This window comes from Xiphophorus hellerii, chromosome 4 (genome assembly GCF_003331165.1).
Source record: "Xiphophorus hellerii strain 12219 chromosome 4, Xiphophorus_hellerii-4.1, whole genome shotgun sequence".
Lineage (NCBI taxonomy): Eukaryota > Metazoa > Chordata > Actinopteri > Cyprinodontiformes > Poeciliidae > Xiphophorus > Xiphophorus hellerii.
In genome coordinates, this window is record NC_045675.1 from 22,034,629 (window position 1) to 22,055,598 (window position 20,970).

The following is a 20,970-nucleotide window of genomic DNA, read 5'->3' on the forward strand; positions in this document are numbered from 1 at the left end:
CAAAATCAAGGAGAAATCCAATGGTAGATAGTCAAGAGTTTTTATGTTGTGTATAGGCAAACTGAGTTGAGTAACTGGAAGTACCGTATATGAAATTAATCAATGAGAAAATGGGATCCACCCAATTTCCTACAATTACTAAATAAAACTGTTTTAATATGTCAAAAAATGTTAAGTTTATTTTTCTTCAGAGAAAATATACAATCCAAATTAGCAATATTCATTGCTCATACTGTCTGTGGTTATCCAACCACAGTGATCTGTACACAAGCAAATAAACACATTTGGCAGTTTTTTCCTGGTTTGTGTCAGTCTTTTTAGTATTCCTATGCAAACTTTGCGTCAGCTGAAAAAGACCAAAAGACCCGTGGTCCTTTGCTGGTTTTCTTCTACCTAATAAATCAACTCGTCATGCAAACACATTTTGAATAAATGTGTAATTAACCAAGAAGTCCACATCATAAATTATCACCAGGGTAGAAATTAGGAAGGATGAAAAAAATATTAAATCACAATCTATAAAGGAAATTTTATGAAATGACAGATAAATAGGGGTGGCATAAAGGTGGCTCCTTCTTGCAAATCCTCAAATAATCAACAGCCGATTTGCCATCCATCACTGGCTGCATGTTTTTGTGACCAGAAGGACTCCACGTACACACTAGCATGAGCAAAAACAAAGGTCATCCGTGAAATCTGATTTTCAGGGCGGTTAAAATTTAGACGTGCTCATTCAACTTGACGCATTGTATGCTTTAAAATTAGGCACGCTCGTACTGCTCAGCAGGTGCAATTTTGGAATGAAGTCATTGTTTGGCAACAAAGAATGGTGGAAAGATGCTTTGTCTAATAATACTTTCACTTGTACCTTATGAGTGGTTAAGACGTTCAAAAAGATAACAGAGAAATCAGTTAGCTCAAACGATGTGATCCTTAACTGATTGGCTAAACACCTAACCATTTTTGTAGGCCATTGACATCAGATTATGATTTAAACTCATTTTCTTTCAATCAAGAAGCTTGTTTCTGATCTGAAATTACATTCATCTGCCACCAGAAATTTTATTAAAACTTATATTAAACAAATCTGCCAGTGCTATGAATTATTCTTGGCTTAAATTTAAATGCGACAACACTGTATTATTTAAATTGTTCATTTTAATTTTCAACACATATTTACTAACCATTCTTTTCAACTGCAGATGTTTACATGCACAAGTGTTACATCTGCTCTTATGCTCAAGTACAACAATTATAATGTATAATTACAAGGCCTGTGTTACAATGTTACCACATATTTTCTTTTTTCTTTTCATGATTATCACCTTTAATATGCTTTTAGCAAGTTTTAATGAATAAGCATTTAGGAAAAAAAACACTGCATAAGAAAGCACAAAAGGGACAGCTTGTGTTGAATACAATGATGACAAATTTCAGTAGTAAAATGAGTGAAAACGTAGCAGAGCTTGATGAGTTTATTTTATCTTTAAAGAAATCTAATTTATTCTAATTCAAAATACTAGACCAGTGAAGGACAAAACAATGAAGAGGTTCAATGGATTCTCTCTACATCTAAAATCCCCACTTACTAAGATATTTAGTGTGCATGGGCCAAAAATACTTTTCAAAGTTTATAAACTTCAGATTGATATCATTTGCCCATATATAAATAAAAGAGATCAATTAGGAAAAGTTGCATTGTAACAAGTTCTGATAAAGGTATCTAAAAGTAGATTTTAAATACACTTTCTTTGCTCACAATAAAAAATTGTAGTTGCTTACATCCCACGAAAACACACTGGACAACCACAATTAGAATTTGATTCTAAGAGAAATAATGATATAAATTATTTTTCTTTTTGCATGATTTAAAACTAGTTTGTAAGGTTTATTCACAAACCAAAACAGTGTGCTAATGTAACACAATTGATAATGTAAATTGGCCTTGGTCTGGTCTGTTTCTTTCAGTCCCATGGATCTTAGCTTTTCCAACTTGGTGAACAAGTAATTTTGGGGTATTGGTAGATGAGTAGACGGGGAATGATTGAAAAGTGAAGCTGCTTATCCGTGGCCCTACTTGACTTTGACAGGGACAAAGCAGCAGTCTGCTGCGCCTGTCACTGACATTTGTCATAAATCACTGCCAATTTCATCATTCAAAACCGACAGAGGGAGAAGGCATGACAAAGAAGAAAGAAATAGACACCTGTCTCCCAACGCTGTTTATTCCATTAGTCCTCACTTTGAGCTTAGCTCTGGCACCCTTCCCCCCACTTTCATTGTAGTCTATTCTACACAAGACTATTAGGAAAGCTGTGCAGACCCATACACTCTTGACAGTTTGACTCAGAGGAGCTAGGCTGTAACTTGTCTCAAACAGCCAATTGATACACGGTACAAAAAAGTATATGTTTGCTTTGCCTCTTGTGGCATTAAGTAGTTGGCAGACTTACATTTTATCTGGTCAGATTTTAGTTATCCGTCTCTAGGAATCAATTTGGCCACAACATAGAGAATGAAAGCTACATCTTCTGGTATTTGGGCCGTCTGATCCTTTGATCCTCGGAAGTTAAGATTAGGGGGAGGGAAGTGTATTTCTGCCAGATGAAACCAGCAGTGTATCAAGACTTGTATGTTTTGTTTTGTGTACAAGTCAGTGTGCAGAAAAATTACTACAATTTCCTGACAATGTACTTTTACAATGTAGAATTACTGTAGTGCTTTGTTTAGGAGCTCTCCAAGCAATAAACCAGTCATTTAACCATGTCAACATATACCCCATTTCAAGCAAAAAACCATCACATGTCAGGTATTAGTATTACAGTTTCTCTTCATTTTCTTTTTAGAAATAGTAATCACTGTTCTTGCAACAATATTGGTTGTAACATTTTTGCAACTGTGAGCCGATAGACATCTTGTGTTGTATTTTTTTTTTTTATCTATGCATCAGGTTTTAAATAAACTACCAGCAGAATAATCACAAAGGAATGTGTCTTACTAGCTGTTGAAATCTACTCAATTCACTACATCTGAATTTATTTGATTTTTAATACAGAAGAGATTATTTTGCTCAAAATCTTGTCTAATTTTGGCAAAGCTTATGTCTAAGCATTTTCAGCTTTTTTTAATTGCTCTTGCACAAAACACCTTCAAAAAGAATTGCATGTAAAGTAACACAATCAAATATTTTTAGATTTGCATGATCTTTGGTTAAAATTACACAAATCATTTCCCTTACTGGACAAGAAAATATCCTGGATGTAATATTTTGTAACATAAACAGATACAGGCTAAAAACATAAAAAAGCTTTGTGTGTTTTTATGTGTCTCTTATTCTCAGGAAGTACAGCTATAAAAACCATCTGAAACTAAGAAAAGAGCAAAGTTTAGTTGGTTTGTATTTATTGTTTGTTAGTGTTTAAATCTTCAAAGAGAATCATTTAAGCCTACTAAAGTGGATGTCAACTTCTTTACCCTCTTTCATCTCCGTGCGAATGCTTCAGTCTTGGGAACTGGGACAAAACATAATGAGTGACATCAAATGAGAAGAAAGACTCCATAAGTAAGATCCAAACCAGTCAGCTCCAGAGCCAGAATGACCTGTCAATGCGTGATGTTGTATTTGCACATGAAAAGCACAGTGGTATAACGTTAAGTGTTTCATTTTTGATTCCACTACACAGAAAGCAGAGGATCAAAGATTTTCCACTATCCCTCATCTATTTTCGTGCTCATCATTTTCTCCTTCTAACACCTCAGATGCATAATCACCCATTAAAAGGAAGATAAGTGCTACATTTTGTCATCTGTTTGCTAGTAAGGTGATTTTTTTAGAATATGCCACCGCTGAGTGACGTGTTGGAGGGCAAGCCATTACGATAATTAAATGGAAAATGACACCCCTCCCCCCCAAAAAAAACCCAACAAAAAAACAACTAGAGTTATTGTATATTAATTTTGGAAGAAACAGTGCTTTCTTACAGAACTTCATGTGGCCATTTTTCACAAGCCTCAACACACAGACAACTCTTTGCATGTTTTATGAAATAAGATGGGATTATTTTTTTTTAGTTCTGCCTTTCTCTCATATGTGGAAGAGTCACATAATCACTCAGCTCCCTGGTACATCATTTCATCTCTGTTGGAGCCCAAACACCTCCCTTTGTCTAGTTCAGATTCAACTTGCTGTACAGACTGACAGATGGTCCAAGGGCAGTCTGTGTCGTCTCTCTAAAATCGCCCTTTGTGGGTAAGTCTCATTCATTAACCCTCTCACACTTCAGAGCCAGAGGTAGAGGGCCAGTCTTACGCTTTGTCTGGTAATACAAGAACAGTGAAGGCCGACTTTATCCAGGGACCACTACAGCTGTGTCAGTGTACACTTGTGTGTTTAGGAAGGACAAATACGGGTTATTTTCTTAAGGCTTCTAGAAGTAGTGTCACATAAAACATAAAGCTGAAAAGCTGAGCTTGCTTCCAAGGATTTTCTAAATACCAGGTCTCTTAGTCTGTGTTCCTGAAAGATGATTTTTTTTTTTTTTACGTACTATCCTTTAAACAGCGTACATGCAGTCTAGAAATGAATGCAGATCAACCAAATTTTTCCAAGGTCAGCACAAGCAGCGAAAAAAAAAATAAATAAAATTTTACTTACTCATATTTATTTAGTAATTATTACATAAATTTCAAAGAGCATGTTGAACTGGTTTTAAAAGCAGGTTCTAATGGTTGTGTTGGATGAATCTAGTAAACACTACGTTTTTTACTAGCTTCATAGCAAAAAAAAAAATTTGTAGATTGATTGCTTAGAAAAACCTAAGAAATGTACAATTATTTTAAAGAATTGACTGTTGAAAGTTTCGCAAAGACAAACTCATAACCTGGTCAAACTACTGTGCGATGTCTTTTAGTTAAGTATGGACATTAACTTCTTTAAGTCAGTGATGATCACACATTGCCCATTTAGTTATCTGAACCCGAACTACAATGTAATGCAATCTCCAGTTATGCCAGATTGCAACAGACTTTTAATCATGTCAAATATCTGTGGCATGAGTATCGCTTCTCAGAGATCACATCTATCATGCACAAATGTCCCATTGCTACAGAATTATTATGCACCATTTTAACAATTACTTAAAAAAGGGTGATTTAACATGAAGTTATACCTTGCAGACACTATATGCACTAATGAAAATCAATTTACTTCAGCATGAAAATGCTTGGAGTGGCAGCATGGGCAGGGGTGTTGACCTTGATTTAGGATGGAAAAATATTTTTGACTAATTGGAAAACACTAATAGACAGGAGCTACTACTGCAGTTGTAATGTAATTAACGTCCCTAATTATGTTCATGTTATTTGTTTGTATATATATATAGATAGATATATATATAAAGATGTTTCTGTTTATATTACTTTTTCCTGGTTTCACAAGTTGAAAAAGAAAACACAAATTGTTTTCATTCAAACTTGATAAGTTTGCCATTTAAAACTGTTGTCCAACAGTTTTTCAGTTGGACAACCAGCTGAAAAACATACAAAAGGAGGTGAAGGAAATGAAGGAATTGAAGAGATTACTTAGCCAGCAGCAAAGTAAGATGTCTCTGTTAAAAGGTTTTGTTGCAGGCATTGGAACATGCTTAGGTGTAGGCCTTATAATTACAGGGCAAACATGGCTATTGAAAATATATGCTTAATAGACCTTACTGAAATTTTATGAAGACATAGCTTGAAGCCCGCAGGACATTTAGGGTTAGGGTAAGCAGGGTAAGGGTTGGGACAGGGTTTGAAAATGCCCTTTTTCTGGGTCACCGACATACGAGAGTGCATTCATCCAGACCCAAATTATAACTCACAGAAGCCTGGGACAAAATAAAAAATTTGACTGCCAGGAGGGGAGACAGACCGGGGCCCCCTGCAGATTGAGGCTGCATGCAGGGGCCTGTCTCTGGGCTTGTTCTCTGGGAATCCCCGGTCAATGGCCTAGCCTCTTTAACTTCCATTAAAATGTTTAAAAATGCATTTCACCGGGGAAAGCTATATATTGGCGTATAGGGGAGACTCTAAAGAACAGCCTGGAGTGGTGGAATGATTTTTCAGTCATTCAACCACACCATTATGCTGTTAACAAATGTTCTTAGGAGGGTTCCACCAGATGTGATGACGGGGGGTACTGAGGTAGGACGCACTCTGTGAGAGCAAGTGTTTAGGCACCCCTGAATGGTTTCCATGAGAGATAAAGGGATTTCTCAAAACTTGTATGAAAGAACCAAAGCAACACTACAGGTATGTTTTTGATGAAGGAATAACATTACAATATGATATAAAGCTCAAAAAAGTAGATTTTATATAACTCCCCTTTAAAGCAAGACTTAAATATCTCCACATAGAAATAAACCAAACAGAAGACATGGGAAACATGTGGAAGAAAGTTCTCTGGTTAGATGAGACCAAAACTGAACTTTTTGATCTACTTCAAAATGTGATGGAAAACTAACTGTGGCCATCACACACAAAGGTAAACCATGTTGGTGGCAGCATCATGCTGTAGGGTTGCTTCTTTTCAACAGGGAAGCTGGTCAGAGTTAATAGAAAGGTTGGATGGAGCTAAAAACATAAAGATCCTGTAAGACGGGGTGGGGGTTCACAATAACCCTATACACAAACAGGGCTACAAAGCATATTCATGGTCTAATTATAGTCCAACTCTAGATCTGTGGCAAAGCTTTAAAAATGATGCTCACAGATCCACCCTGACTGAAGTTCTTCCACAAAAACGTCAGTCTTGACATACTGTATGTCATAATTGAAGCAAGAGCTGCGACTGAATCAGGAAGACTGAATATAAATATTCACCACACTTTTTAAATTTTTTGGCAAAAATTCTGAAAAGGACATTTTTCCATCCACTTCCAATCCTTACCAATCCTCACATTTTAGTTAATGTTTTCATTTTAAATGTTGTCAAATGTTGTCAAGTGGGCTTAGTGGGGATGAAGTGAGACAAGGATAAATAACCTGAAAATCTGTGCAAAAATAGAGAAATTGTTACCTTCACATGAAAATAAAACGTAGGACTATAAAAATCTCTTTCTTCAGGAAAGGAAAATCTCCATATTACAATTAAATGTTGCGGAGGTGTACAAGAGGACCAGGTTTCAACATGCACATCCAGGACATATGCAAAACATTATCGTTACACATTACCATTTCTACTGATTATATAGTTCCAAATGTATATTAATAATGTATTTATTATCTCAAGGCTTTGCAATGTAAACATATTGACTTCCAGTGAACTTTTTCCCTTGGAACTTTTTCAGCATGTCACTGCCTGTTACCTTAACCCGACATCATTTGAGTTCTAAACATGACAAGGTAAAAACAAACCCAGCATGCTCAACCTGTGCTCCCTCTGCCCTCCAGGTCATCAAAAAGGAGAGGTCAGAACCAGGCCTTTAGTGAGGACCTCTGCTCGTCCTCCAGCACCATGCAGCCAACACAGGGTACACACACAAACCTTCTTCAACCAGCAAGCAGGAAAGAGGCTGCTTGAAATTCCTGACAGCAGTGACTAAAACCACTCTTAGCAGCCTGGCTCAGCAACCAGTCAGCAACCGTGGAAACAACAGCTAATAGGAGAAAACCGCAAGAGTCCTTTTTAAAGGATGGTAGCTGTTCCATACATGTGATAGGGGTGCAGTATTGTTATTTGTTTTATAGTTTCACTTAAAACACATGCACATAAACTATAAGAATTATTCTAATCCAGTGTCAAGACAATGCACAGCCTGTAGTGGTGTGCTTGTAAGAAGAAGAAAGAAATAAGGGGGTAATATCGATTCAAATGTGTAGTAAAAATGAGCAGAGTAGTATTTAGCCAATTTTCTCAGTTTTAAAAATAACTCAACAATAATACAAACATACTGGATTAGCGCCTTTGCGAACACAGAAATTTTACCTTAAACTCAGAGCCCAGAGCCATTCCAAAAATTAGCTATGAAAATTTTCTGGAACATGACAAGCTATACTTGAACAGGTATGTGGAACATGCACTCAAAGTAAAACTGAATTATTCCTATGATCAGATTATGATCATAGGAATAATGATGATCAATAATAATGATTATGATTTTTCATCAGTTTGTCAATCAAAAGGAAAGGGGGAAATTTTTTTTATGAAACATTATTGGTGGGCTGCAATCAAACACCAAAAATCAAATCTCAGCTTTTGAAAAAAAAATAGCTCTCCTGAGGCCATATCCAGGATAGCTTAAACTTTAAAAATGAACAAGTAATGTAGATATGTCCTCTTGTCCATAATAATTCAGTAATGCAAGCATTTTCTGGGCTTTTCTTATCTGACAACATTCTCAAACTCATTCTCAAATTACAACAAATTTATTTTGGTTAAAAGAGAAAAATAAATTAATGAGCTATCAGAGATGTAAAGTATAAGAATGCAAGATCAAGTCCTAATAAATTATATTTTTAACCTTTATTCTTTCTCTGTAGTTGACAAACCAAATAAATATGCTATTCAAGTTCATCAAGTCATCTTTGAAAGATGAAGGTCAGAGTATAATTACACTGTAATCTTTTAAATATAATGTTAATATTCCAGAATGTTTTAGTTTATATTTGCTCTGTGAGAGAATAGATCGAATCTGTGTACAGGGAAAATGAACTAAATCACAAAGCTTTATGATCTAAAGGAATAAGGATAACAAAGTTCCTCTTGCACAATTTATATGTAAAATCAAAATGTAAAATTAAACTGCAATGGTTAGCTTTTGACTTATGATTAGTAATTCAAGATGCAGAGGTTACAAAAATGGGTAACATTTTATTTGACGGGTTGTGAATAAGACTGTCATGACACCGTCATAAACATGCCATAACAAACGTTAAAAATTATGTAGCTTTATGTTATTAAAGCTAAAGTTTAATCAGTAATATTTTTATAACTAATTTATGTCAGATCATGATTTCTTGGTTAATGTCAAGTTGTCATAACGAAGACATTTTGAATAATGTCAACTTTGTATTAAAAGAGTCATGATTTACCGAATGCCACTTTATGACAACAGTCATAAATATTCATGAAGACTTACTCATGTTCATGACAGGTGTCATGTTTATGACGGTGTCATGACAGTCTTATTCACAACCCGTCAAATAAAGTGTTACCCAAAAATGAATAAACATTTAAGTTGAGTAACCATGTATCATGTGGTATGTGAAGGGATTGCATTGAAAAATTGACAGTGCATCCAAATTAGATGCAAGTGGATTACATGTGCATGTTTTCATTTGTATCATTGCAGAAAATCTTAATGACTTTGCTGTGGGAGTATTTAGAAGCTGTCTGTGCATGTGCAGCAGTCCCAGACAAAGGAAAGGGGGGAACTCAAAGTGAGAATAATGAGGCACACAAAAGAGTAAAGCTAATGCAGTAAAATACTGTATGTCAACACCCCTGCTCCACATGTTTTGCTTTTACCAGAAAATTAAGGGAAACAAGCAATATGCTGTTCAATTGTGAATTTTTATCAAAGCAAAAGCTACAAATAATTTGGTCTAGTTGGAGATGGTCCTGCTTATTTAATAGAATGAGCGTGTGTGCCACCATGCTTTGAGAAACACAAAACTAACTGTAAAGTGCATTTATAGTCCTTTTCCTTTCCCGTAACTGCAATTACCATTCAAACTAGCCACACTAATTATTTACCCATTTAGAAAAATAAATCAAGTGTGTACACAAATGAAGTTTAGTCTCATACATAAAGGAGTGAGAAGCAAAACAATAGCATCCACTGGATATAATTTAGATTTCATTATATGTATTCACATTTGTTAAATAATGTCAAAGGAACTATTATAAATCCCCAAAGCATCCTGCAGCATCACTAGACTTTGTTGATAAAACTTTTGAAATTGTTTTTGTTCCATTTTTAACTACTTTTCTTCCTATAGGGTTCCTATTAGATTAATTAAAGACAATAATATTGCAAATCTTGACAACTTTTCTTTCATTTGGAACACTGAATGAAAAAGAATTAATTTGAAGTTGGAAGAGAATAATAAAGCATCAGAATTTTTTTTTTTCAAAACAATGCCACCAAATACGTTAAACTCAGAAATGTTTGAAATCACTCAGCTGAATGCTACAGCTCTTCAATGTCAACACCAATTTCTTAAACCTCAAACTGAACAGTACAAATGGGTTGAACTGTTATTTAATATTTTACATGTTATGCACTCAAAAAAAAAAAAAAAAAAAAAAAAAAAAAATATATATATATATATATATATATATATATATATATATATATATATATATATATATATATATATATCTATATAAAACAAAGTTATTCCATACTGTATGTTCCCCTTCATTTTCCAAAATGGCTTTGCAGAGGTTTCTTTCAGCCTTCAGCCAGTCAATATAAAATACACCCAATTGCTTCACAGAATATATAAAAGCCATTTTATTAAGTTCTATTGTTAAACCTAGAAAATCTTTACATCACTGTCACATGATATCTCAAAAACAGAAATGTAGAGACAGAGGAAAATACCAGCCTGCAAAGGACTAAGGCAATAACTTGAGTCTTTCTAAAGTAATCTTTCTACCCATGCCCTTTACATGTCAGCAGCCAGTTCCTTTTCCTTTGCTTCTCTGTCCAGTACCTGCTTTATTGTGATGCTAAGCAGTAGGTTTTGACATTCAGAAGGGCCCTGCCAAAGGACAGACCAGTGGATGCAGTAGAGAAGAGAAAGCCTTAATGGGTTCAACTGGAATGGAAAGCATGTGCTAGTCTCCACAGGCTGCAGGAGAGAGAAATGTCAAGTATGGCTATTACAGAGAAGGCAGCAGCTCACCTGAATGAAAAACAGTCTCACCATGCACATCCACAAGCTACAACTCCACACATCAATGTCCTGACAGATGAGATAAATTAACCCATTCACACCCAAGTGCCACTGACTAAATAATGTCACATACATATTAGTAAGTACACAAAAACAAGACAATCCTGTTACAAGCAGATTGAACAATCTGTAACATCTACCGTAACTGAAACACATTTAAACATAAAGTAAAAGCATCAAAAACATTCCAAAACACTGTCGATTGAAAGAGGCGTTTTTCTTTTTTTTTAAATAGATGTGAAAAGGTATTTGCCCTATTTCAGATTTTATCTATTTGTTACTCTCTTAAATTTCAAAGACGAAGACAACAAGAGCAAAAAAAAAGAAAAAGAAAAAAATACAAAATCTGTTTCCTAGGTGTGAAAATCCATCTGGCCTTAAGTGAAAAATGGAATTGCTTCTTTGTTAAGTAGTGAATTAACTATGGCTAAACAATTATTTGAAGGCTGAATTCAACACCAAAACCTAATTACGGCCTGATCTAAAGAATCAACAAATCACTGCAATAAAACCAGACTAACAAGAAGTCAGCTAATATATATATATATATATACTGCTCAAAAAAATAAAGGGAACACTTTAAGTGTTAAACACCTGTTTAAGTGTTCCCTTTATTTTTTTGAGCAGTGTATATACAGTATATATATACAGTATATATATATATATACACAGTACAGACCAAAAGTTTGGACACACCTTCTGGACTCATCAGACCACATGACCCTCTTCCATTCCTCCAGAGTCCAATCAGTGTGTATATATACACTGCCTGGCCAAAAACAAAAGTCGCCACCTGGATTTAGCTAAGCAAATAGGTACAAGCCTCCTATTGGATAAGTACTGCATAGGCACAGATTTACCCTGTTCCAGAGTGATGGGCGCATCAGGGTAAGAAGAGAGGTAGGTGAAGTGATGCACCCATCATGCCTAGTGCCTACTGTACAAGCCTGTGGGGGCAGTGCTATGATCTGGGGTTGCTGCAGTTGGTCAGGTCTAGGTTCAGCAACATTGTGTGCTCAAAGAATGAGGTCAGCTGACTACCTGAATATACTGAATGACCAGGTTATTCCATCAATGGATTTTGTCTTCCCAAATGGAACGGGCATATTCCAAGATGACAATGCCAGGATTCATTGGGCTCACATTGTGAAAGAGTGGTTCAGGGAGCATGAGACATCTTTTTCACACATGGATTGGCCACCACAGAGTCCAGACCTTAACCCCATTGAGAATCTTTGGGATGTGCTGGAGAAGGCTTTGCGCAGTGGTCAGACTCTCCCATCATCAATACAAGATCTTGGTGAAAGATTAATGCAACACTGGATGGAAATAAATCTTGTGACACTGCAGAAGCTTATTGAAACAATGCCACAGCGAATGCGGGCTGTAATCAAAGCTAAAGGCGGTCCAACAAAATATTAGAGAGTGTGACCATTTTTTGGTGGTGACTTTTTTTTTGGCCAGGCAGTGTATATATATATATATATATATATATATATATATATATATATATATATATATATATATATATATATATATATATATATAAAAACAAAAAAACATAATCATTCAATCTAAAAACCATTTAAGAACAGATGAGCAACACAAGATGTGTTTCCAGAGAAAGAACCTTTTCAGAAATTGTCTGGGATTGTGTTTCTCCCCGCTGCTTTACAAAGCAGGAACCAAGGCGGAAAAAAACAAGACTGCACAGGAATGTACTTAGAAAACAGCCTTTGTAGGAAGGAATTTTTTGGGATGGACCTTGAACTAGAGATGGTGATTTGTAAAGGGAAAATGTCAAACATTTCTCCCTGCTGAATAAGCCCAAACTGACAACCTTTCCAGGGTGTACTGTAAAAATGCATCGACTCCCCATAACCCCACAAGGACAATTGAGTATAGACAATAGAAGGATGGATGAAGAGCTCCAGAATTTTATTTCAGTCATCTCCCAGTTTTTACTTCTCCGTAACTATTTCCTATATTATGTTAATTGTAAATTAAACAGGAGTACTACACCGATAAAATCCACCAATCCTAGTGAAAATATCTAATTAAAGGAAGCATGAACTTCCTCTTTCTGAGTTTCGACTGAGATGGGGGAAGAGTAATGATCTTACCAATGTCTGTTTAAGAGATTTGAACCAGTAACGTTAGAATATTATATGTTCTGAGATACAGATAAAAGCAATCGCAAATGCCCAGGATTTTTGATCGCTCACAGATTTTCAGATGCACTTTTGCAGCTTATTCAGCATGTGAATGCAGTTATAGTTCCTATGAGACAACTCCTTGGCTCCAGTTAAGAAAAATCTGTGGATCATCACAAACTTCTTCTCAAGTAAAACCTTTTTTAATCAAGTTTCAGAGCTTAAACGCTATGAAATGATTATAAACATCTTTTGTGGGAGTTTTAAAGGGGCATTATTGGTAAAAATCTACTTTTTTTGAGCTTCACATCATGTTATTTCCTCATCAAAAACATGCCTGGAGTGTTGCCTTGATTCTTTCGTGCATGTTTCAGAAGTCCTTAAATCTCCTATTCTATAGTTTTTAACGATACAACAAGAATCTGATAGACGGATCACAATGGTCTGTTAATACCACATGAATGGTTTACAGAACAGGTCTATTCTCCCAGTTAGTGAGATCTTTTAGTCACCATACTGACCAGACACGCCACCAGCCCATAGGACACAGACTGTTTCTGCAGTGTATTAAATGATTTAAAGCTTTTTAGATAAGGCTGAAAATAATGTGATTATTTTACATTACTTTGATTTAAAGGTAAAACTTAGATGGTGCAAAAACTGTAATATAAAGTGTTCAGATATCAGCAGAAATCTCAGAGCATTGCTTCAGAGGATCACTTCAACTTGTTTTGCTAATTTGCACCCCTGAGGAATCTAATCAAAGCTAGTGCCAGACTAATGAAGCTCTTTAGCCCAGAGGCCAGAAGCGCATACATGGCCCTGTCCTTCAAGGCTCAGTGTGGGTGTGTGAGTGCGTGTGTGTGTATGCGTGCACAAGTACCAGTCTGTGCACGCCGCTGTACACAGTCAAATGTGTGAACGAGGGAGCACATGGACATAAAAGGGTGGCATCGCTGTAAATCAGGAAAGCCAAAACCACACTCTCTGAGAGAATCCTGCATCAAACAGATCTTGCTGCCTAAGGGCTGGCCTCCTCGTTCTGTCGGCGTTCAATTTCCCGTTGTTGCACTAAGAGCTTCTGCCTCAGTGAAGAGACACTCGGCTGTTGGAGTGGCAGCAGAAATGACTGCCAGAGAGAGCGACGCAGAGATGAGGCAGTTTGGAGGAACGTGATCATCAGCACAGTCTGAAGTGGTCCAGGGAATCAACTGCAGACGGAGCCTTGATATCTGTTTCTACTTCTGTGTGAAAATGGTGCACTAGACACAGCTTGCTAAATAAATTACCAAAGGAAGGTAAATCCAATTTTCAATCACACTTTACCTTTTCTTTATTTTTTTTAAATTACCCTTGATGAAATTGTGCCTGTGCTTTTATTCTTTTACGTTACAACAGTTGAGTAGAAACAATCGTATCACATGAAAACAGAAAAGCATGTATTTCTGCCAAGGTCCACATTTTAACCATTTAAGACTATAGTCTGAAAAACAATAACAGAGAACTGGTTTTCTCAGAATCAAAACAAATAAAAGAAATGTTGTACTTGATAGAAAAATGTTTACTTAGCATTTCACAATCTTACCAAAGGTCTGACCAGAGACCTGCCAGCTCCCCTTAGAGTGAGCCAAGATGTAAAGGTATGATAATGCTCTCTTCCCGCCCAAAACAACATAAGTTCATATAATTATCTCCCTCGTTACTTCTCTCCCTGATGGCTATGTGACATAACTGCTGGCACGGGCAAATGTGGGAGGACCAGAAATGTGTGTGTGGCTGGAGCGATAAGACTGCTGTAAAATTTAATTAGCACAAAGCCATGGTGAAAATGACTTCATTTCTCACTGCATTATTAACTAGAGCACTGCATAAGAGCCTAGTCTCAATCAGTGTAAATAACAGGTTTCTGTGAAAGAGGAATACAGAAAATGAGAGAGAAAGGAGGGAAAAAAAATCTGAATCGTGGAAAACGTCTAAAAAAATATAGGGGATAAAAAGTTGGGCACAAAACTGATGTGTGATTTAACATAATAAATCGCCTTCTCTTTTTTGCATGCCTTCCATGCGGCACATGGTTTTATCATTGCATTTATAAAATAAGAAAACATGTGAGGGAATATCAGAAGTGTGCTGAATAGAAATCCCACATTAGCAGCTTCACCTGCGACTCTGGGCCTGAGCTGGTGTGAATGGACTGATTAGGGTCCTTGGCTCAACATGCTGAACACCACTTTCTATTTCACGACTCACAGCCCTTATTACAGCCAGGCTTCCTCATAATCCAGCTAAAAGTGGATATCTGAGGAGCCTGATCGGCTTAGGACTTGGGCTAAAAACGCAGGACGTACAGCATAGAGAGAGGGACCAGAGTGCTGAGGTGTTTGCTATCATCTTTTCTTTTCTTTTTTTTTTAAGGGTGGTAAATGGATGGTGATTTCTGCACACACGTGTGTCAACTCTGCTCTCCTTTACACTAAACTCTTCAACAAGTCAACGGAATATAAGAATATATAGCATACTAATTCTCATTTTCTACTAGTGTGAAAGCTGAACAAATAACTCAGGTAGCACATACAAAGGGTTATGCTGACATGATTATTGTTAACACAACTTCATGTTGGCAGAAAGGTTCCATATACTGTATGCATCAAAAAACACGTCTGAAAGTTAGAGACAAATTGCACATCAGCCAAGCAAGTAAAAAGAGATTTTCAACACACGCGTCCTTGATTTTAAAAGCAGCAAAAGAGGCAAACACCATTAAGATCACGTCGAGAATGATGTGGGAAATAGAAAACCATAATCCAAATCACACACGGCATATGGTGTCCTTTCAGATACACTATATATACACCAATTTAGCTGTAGTAAATTAAGTGAATGGCTTTAAAGGTAAGAGAGGAGGGCTTGTGTGTGTGGATGGTGGTAGATTACTTAACATAAATCCACAGAGCCAACAGACCAGACTGTAGTATAATGTGCCATATCCTAATGAATCTGTGTCACCATGCAGCAAGAGAGTTCACATCAAAACCAAAATAAAAAAGTTAGACAAAGCTTTCAGTTTGGCTTTTTACAGCCTTCAATTATTATTCCATAAGTCACACAGCACAGGCTAGATCTAATTACACAAGCTACTTTGTTAAGGTGCCCTCTTGCTCCATCTGTTCACTGTATGTGTGCACAGGCTCAAACCAGCACACACCAACTGTAGCCTTTCAAATGGACAGACAGAGACAAAGGCATGTCAAAGTACATTTGGCCATCTGTATGTACCTTTGAATACAAGAGAAATTAAACATCTAAAGCAGCATTCAACAGTGCTGATTCTGTGACTCAGAGTGGCCAGATGACTCTTTACACAAGTACAGAGAGGTGGACACATGTCCGAGGCAAAAACGCAGATATTGCTTTGACCCGAAATCAGCCCTACATTCTCTCCTCAGGTTTAAAAATAGAGATGTTTCAATTAGGGGGAAGCAATGTGGACTTAAAAGTACACCATTTGTTGCAATAATGATAAAAAGTGTTTAAAAATCTACTGCTCTGGTTTTTGGCAATTGATTATGAGGTTGTAGCTGCATGTCACTAGAGTGAAGATCGTATAGTCACAAATACTGCTGTTAAATATATATATATATATATATATATATATATATATATATATATATATATATATATATATATATATATATATATATATATATATATATATATATATATATATATATATATATAACAACAACACAGAACTTTCAGAATATTAACCAGAATATTTTTCCATCATAAATAAACATTTTATGATAATGATAAGCAATAATAGTCCACATCTTGTTCAGATCTGCAGGTCATAAAAGGAAAAGGATCATTTTTGTCTTGATTAGGCTTTTTTGGTAATAAGGATGAAATGTGGCAAAAAAAAATATACATATGTAATTTTCCTGCTCTCATTTTTTGTGTAATAACACATCAACAAGCAACATATACGTCATAAAATTTAATTTTAAAAAACCAATAAGACTTAAGGACATGATTCATAAATAGAGATAATCTTGTAATTCCTTCCATTTTGATTAGATTCAAAGCTAATTTCTGTATCAAACAACTTGCAGCACATTTTCTTCCCATTCTTATGCATCATAGCACCTTTCAGCTCTGTCACTCTGACATGTCTGTGTCACATTTAAATCCCGTCGGAAGATGGACTGCCTTAGGCAAACAACACTATAGAATATACAGTACAATTTGATCACTAGGAAAGTCAAGGGGCCACAGAATTATTTAACATTTTGGAAAATTCATCATGAATTTTGTAGCCGTTGGGCTCCACACATATGCAACACTGTTGCAAAATTTACAAAACTGCAACTTAAATATGGCAGTGATGACACAAAAGTAGGATTACTCAATCTCATGCAACACTATGAGAACACTCTGTCTGCACCGATAAAAGAATCACTGATCTTACGATGCCCAATGTCTGAAACTTGAAGATGAATTAATGATCTGACCTACTGTCTGGCTAAGTCAGCCAAAATAGCCAACCACTTTGGGACATTTACACAACATTTAAATTATACATTTAATTTTGTAAAAAAAATAATAAATAAATAAAATAAATAAATAATAATAAAATAAAATAAGATACAAAAAACAAACATTGAGGCAGTGAGATTGTGCAAAAATAATGCACCTTATCATGAAGAAATTAAAAACCTAATTCCAGCACATTTATCCCAGAACACCAAACCATTCAAACTGGAAGCACACATACTTCAAAGATGCTACAGAACCTGACGTTCTACAAAACCCCACTCATTTGCTTATGATTATAACAGTAGAGCATGCATTATGCCTCACATAGGCAACAAGATGAAAAAACATTAACTTTAAAAAACAAACAAACAAACAAATAAAAAAACCACATCAGTTAAAATCAGAATTAGAAGGTCAGGCATCACAAGAAGCCAGAAATCAGATTTGGTCACAAAAAGGCTGATCGTGCATCTACTTTAACTACAGTTTAAGTAGCTATTTTCTATGAATATATGCAAAAGTTTATACATTTATGTGAGAAAGTGAACACTGACAACAGAAGCTGTCTGGCAATAATCTGTCACTGTAATGAAAAGCGCACATGCGGCATGTGATGTGTGAATGATATATTGTGACTAAATGCAGATAAATCAGCAGCTTCTCCAGTTACACTTTTGAAACCATGATGTCTTGCATCAATTGAAATAGATCAATGTAGGAGAGAGTCTCTGCTCCTCTTTTTTTTTGTTTCGAGCTCACTGAAACGATTTAATAACCCCACTCCTTTTCTGCTTATGTCATGTCTGGGGGAAAGTGGCAAGGCAAGGGAGCCGATGAAGTGAAGACGAAGCAAAGTCAAAAAGTAAAGACTAGACTTGGGAACTTTGGAGGAAAGCTATCTTATGTAATAGACAATGATATGGAGAGACAAGGATGTGAAGGAAGAATGAAAAAGCACAAACACATACTTCAGGATACAGTTAGCCCACAGTGGATTCCACATATCACAGTCTATAAGAGGCCAAATCAAATAGGAAAGCATCTAACAGCATTTCTCTGGAGCTTCGGAATCTCACTTCTAGTGTTTCACATGTGAAAGAGGAGAACACACAAAGCTGCAAAGAAACAAATTCCCTTTACTTAATTCTACTTTTTATGACTTTCAGTTCAACTTCAGAATCCTTCCAGATTCATCCTAGCAATGTTCTGCAGCACATCTCCTTAAAGACACTGCAGGTTGAGTCTAAAATTACTCTTATTATTCCTTTTCAAGACCTATTTGCGTCTACACCAAAGTCATTTAGTCCTCCATCAAATACAAACCTGAGAAAACCAAAGTGGTGACATTGTATATGACATAAATTCAGTAAAAAAGGTTATAAAGTTGACTCTGCAGATATATTGTGAGGGGAAAAAAATGACAAAAACTAAAAGTTTGCTTTTAAGCTAAAGATATTAATGCTTTCAGCTGCAAGTAGGGAAACATAACTCGTCTATTTGGTGACAGGATTCGCAGACTTTGTGACGTGACCTTTACATCAATTTCAAGCTCTAGTTCAGAGTCAGACCACATACAATAATTGTTAGGTCAGGTGTCACTAAAGACATTTAAGGTAATTGCTCTTAAGCAAAGAAGTGTACCTGACCTTACTCATCATAAAAGATCAGTCTAGTTCAAAACTATTACAGCCAGCACATGCTCTTAGCGGTCCTCTGACTTCCTCTGTTTAAAGAGTTGTGGAAGCTCTTCCTCTCTCAAACACAACAGGGGGGGGAAAGGTATAGTTGTTTGATTCCTTTCCACATGTACATGCTTTCATCCAGCTTGGGAAACAGAAAGGTTGTGACAGGACATTCCAGGTGGGGGCTGAAGAGATGTTTTCAAAAGGAGACAGTTAAAAACCGTCGCCTTCTTTATAGATTCAATAAAGGATCTTACACCTGTGTGGCAAACCACCATCGATCCATCATTCTGTGGAGCCCGATCCAATTTAGAGAGCTCAGGAGCCGCAGAGCCCCACAGCCTTATCCTAAACCAGGCCACAGCCAGCCCAAAGCCTGCTTACCTTCATCCCCTAAAGTCAGCAGGTGTGTCCATGCGCCTTTATGGCTGTTTGTGTTTGTATATGTGTGCTTACGGAGACAGCAAGCCAAGCCAAAAACACCTTTGCTGCTGGCTCAAGTCAAAATGAGCTGAGTTGCTGTAAGGGTGGGTCTGGAGACTAGACAAGAGAAAAGAAAGAGGTTGAGAAAGAAACTGAGGAATAGAAGACAAGCCAGGCCAGAGGTTACGATAACATATATAAAAACCCCCGATTATTTTAATGTTGTAAAGAGTGGCATTTTGTAATCCTCGAGGTACTTAACCAAATCTTCCCCTTCATTCATGGCCATATCTTCTGATTTAGATGTTCACTCTTTAATTCTCCTCCCTGCTTCCCTGGAGTGCAGCAAAACCCAAAGCTCTTTTATTAAAGGGTATTTAAAATATCTAGGCTGGGTGGTATGAAAGTGAAAAAACCTGCACCTCTGACTAAACTTCATCACCTCCCAAATAAACAAAGAGGGTCATACGGCTTTCACTCACTCCACCGACTAAACCCAGGGCAATTAAGGCCTGAATCTCTGTAGGAGTAGAGGAGAGAGAAAAGAAACGGGGCGAGGGAGGGGGTCCGTGGCGAGGCAGCAGCAGCGGAGAGGCTCCATACCAATAACAGGCAATTATGTATGGGTAGGGCCATTGCCTGGCCATGAGAGTATAGAAGAAGACAGCAGGGATATGGGATGGTAGGGAAATGAGGAGGAGTGTTATTTAGGAGGCAGATGGCAGAGAGGGGGAAATTAAGATGAATGGGCACTGAGAGGGCTGAGCTGGTGCTGGGGCTGGGCAGAGAAAAGTAATTAGCTGTGGTTGCTTTGGGAGGCTGGCAGTGAGTATGATGCCTGCAGTGACAAGCAAAAGCCTTGAGCTTTATTAGACAACAAGTATGTGTCTGAAGCTGCCAGCAGGGGGCAGTTGGGTCAGCAACCTTTTAGTACCTTCTTACCTTGCCACCACACCATGGGGTCTTTTCACAGCATGGACTCTGAACAGGGGCTCCGTTTTAGTAGGCACTGTATTTTTTACTCTAATCTCCTCTTAATAAAACATATTTCTAGCTTGTTCCCTGTTATAGTTCCTCTCTCACTTGCACACACATCCTCGCAAGAGGGAGTCCAGTCTGTTTCGCCCACACAACTGCACAATCTCACCCTTAAAAACTGGCCTTCTGCATCTTCCTCACACCGTCTCTACTGTTACAGTTCCATCTATCCATCACTTTCCTCCCACCCCACATAT

General features: G+C 36.8%; 1 protein-coding gene across 2 annotated transcripts in view; it reads right to left on the reverse strand.

The window, feature by feature from the left end:
- Positions 1-20,970, reverse strand: part of LOC116719126 (protein diaphanous homolog 3-like) — a 168,245-nt gene that overhangs the window by 33,341 nt on the left and 113,934 nt on the right. The window lies entirely within an intron of this gene.